Below are 2,987 nucleotides of genomic sequence, written 5' to 3'. Positions count from 1 at the left end.
AAAGGAAGGAAGAAAGGAAGAAAGAAAGGGAGAAGACAAAATAAAGTAGGATAAAATATAGTTATTAAAAAATAATTATTAAGAAGAAAAATTTCTATTAAAAAAAAGAAAAGAAAAAAAACACACAAAAAATGGGTTGGACTAACCCTAGGACAAATGGTGGAAACAAAGCTATACAGACAAAATCTCACACAGCAGCACACACATACACACTCACAAAAAGAAAAAAGGGGAAAATAATAGTATATCTTGCTCCCAAAGTCCACCTCCTCAACTTGGGATATTTCGCTGTCTGACCTTGCGGCGGCAGAGGCCGGCGTGACGCTGCACCGGCCCGAGGGGCGCCACGCGTTCTCCCGGGGAAGCTGTCCCTGGATCCCGGGACCCCAGCAGTGGCGGGCTGCACGAGCACCCGGGAGGGGCGGTGTGGACAGTGACCTGTGCTCGCACACAGGCCTCTTGGTGGCGGCAGCAGCAACCCTAGCGTCCCACGCCCGTCCCTACCCAGGTACGTGGGGAGTTTCTTGCCTTTTGTGAGGTCTGAGGTCTTCTGCCAGCGTTCGGTGGGTGTTCTATAGGAGAAGTTCCACGTGTAGCTGTATTTCTGATGTATCTGTGAGGAGGAAGGTGATCTCCGCGTCTTACTCTTCCGCCCTCTTGCCTGCTTCTCTATTTGTGTTTAGAGTTGACAACATGAATCGACATTGGGGAACATGTATAATCCTAGATAGTAATATAAATATGAAAAAATCCCATGAAAACCCTAATCCTCACAGCCTCCCGTGGAGGACGTGGCAGAAGTGTACAAGGGTAAGGATGACCGGGCTGAGGCACAAGTACCACATGACCAGGGTCATCAACTTCAGATTAAAGGGGACTCCAAGTCAGGTTGTTACTGTGACATCACACTGTATGTGTCTTTTTTTGTTTTTGTAATTAAGAAATAAATTTAGGTTTCATTTCAGGGGCCAAACATAGTCAACCTTTTCAGGTTTTGAAGCCTCCAAGGAATTGGTTCTTAAGCTCCAAAATGTGCTCTTTTGACAATTTCTCTCCTAGTTTAGAGGCTCACCTCATGGATTTGCTGTGACGTAGAGGAAAGGACAGGCTTAGGATGCAGACGGGCCTGGCTCAAATCTGGCTCAGGACTCACTGATTATGCTATCTTGGACAAGCATCTGAACGCTCTGGTCCAGTTCCCCATGTGGCACACTGAGGAAATAAGATTAAATAATAAGATGTGAGTGAAGGCACCCTAGTAGGCACTCTGCTTATGTCTCTACCACCACCCCAGTCCAAGCTACCATGTCTCATCTGGATCTTTATAAATGTTTTTCTTCATTGATTCTGGGCCACTCCAGTCTGCCCATTTCTGCCAGAAAACAAATGTGATTGTGTCTCCGCCATTGAAAGATCAAAAGCCTCAACATGGTTTATATAATATTTCTTTCCAAACTGCAGGATATGAGCCATTAGTGGGTCATAGAAACAACTTTGTGGGTTACCAGCAGCATATTGATTAAGGTGGAACAAAATAGAACACAACAGAAATTCTAGTTTGCAATGTCAATTTTAAGCATAAGGATTATTACATGAAGCTTCTTTTCTCAATATGGGTCCGGGTTTTAGTATTTTCTGAGAGATGAAATAAGTGCAACTGGGAACAAAAATAGCATAATGGTGGGGATCAAAGAAGGAAGCTATATACACTTGAAAAAGCTAAGGGGACAGAAATGAGCTCTTAAAACTTAAAAGTTTGCTAGGAGAAATGAAAAAGACAATAGAAGTAGCTTTACAAGGTAAAGATGAGAAAAAATTTCAGAAGATAAAGCACAGTGATAAAGGGGTAGAAAATTGGAAGAAGAAAAGATACAAAAATTGGAGGTCCAGTCCATGAGGTCTGATATCAAAAGAGTTAATGTACACAGGGAAAAACTACAGGAAGTTGTCAAAGAAGGAACTAAAAAGTTTTCATAAAAGTAAAGAACCAGAATTTTGACACGGAAAAAATTTCAGAGCACTGGGACAAAGAAAAGCTCCTGTAAACTAATAGAGAAGAACACAGCCAACTAGGACGAAGAATCATCCTTACATCTCCCTTCTTCCTCACACCGTACTCACAAAACAATAAAAAAGTTAATAAAACAAACCCAAAAACCTCAGTTAGTAATAAAGGTGTAATTAAAATGGAAATTAAAAGTACAATTAACATATAAAAAGGAAAAACCCCATAAGATAATATTTATCTGTCTCTGGTTGGGCAAATAACTTTCTACCTTTTTAAACATAAAGGCCATGAAAGGCATTTTAAAGGAAAAGACTGACTCAACATTTTAATATATTAAACTGAAATGTATGCCAAAACTATTTAAAATTAAATATAAATTAAATAAATGGCAAACTGGGAAAAAACTATGAACAGATTAAACAAAGGGTTTAATATGTAAAATATTCACATGAGCAATGTGTAAAATGTTCATATAGTGTGTAAAATATGCAAAATAGTCACATAATATATAAAATGTTCCTGTAAGTAGATGAGAAAAAACACTAGAACCATATTAGAGAAAAATGGGCAAAGGATATGATCCCATACAAATGGTTAGCATTCATTGAAGAAGAAAAAGTCAGTCTTAGTTGTAATCTAAGAAGTATAAATTAAAACTAGAGCCACACTTTTTCACCAAAATTTTTCACAATAATTTTCTTACCAAATTATTAAAGATTGTTTTTCAGAGTAAAGTTAACGGTGAGGATGTAAAGTGATACGTTTCTGGAAAGTTTTGGCAATACATGTTAAGGATTTTAAATGTTTAAATCTTGCAGCGTGGTAATTCCATTTCTAGATATCTAATCCAAGGAATTTCATTATTTAACTAATGTTTTACAAAATATACTGATCTAGGTACTGATGTATAGGATATTTATAAGGGATTAGCAATAGTTGTGGAAAAGTAAAAAACAAAATAACTGTCCAATAATAGGGG

The 2,987-nt window shown here is 38.1% G+C and overlaps 1 protein-coding gene across 1 annotated transcript in view; it reads left to right on the top strand.

The window, feature by feature from the left end:
* The first annotated feature begins 604 nt into the window (after positions 1–604).
* The window catches only part of LOC112062716 (lysine-specific demethylase 4D-like), a 31,484-nt gene continuing 29,101 nt past the window's right edge, over positions 605–2,987 (top strand). The window contains 1 exon segment of the mRNA XM_055091471.1: positions 605–627. The gene's annotated coding sequence lies outside the window, so the exon portion shown is untranslated.

The sequence above is a fragment of the Physeter macrocephalus genome, chromosome 16 (genome assembly GCF_002837175.3).
Source record: "Physeter macrocephalus isolate SW-GA chromosome 16, ASM283717v5, whole genome shotgun sequence".
Classification (NCBI taxonomy): Eukaryota; Metazoa; Chordata; class Mammalia; order Artiodactyla; family Physeteridae; genus Physeter; species Physeter macrocephalus.
This window is presented reverse-complemented; position numbering and strand designations above follow the sequence as displayed.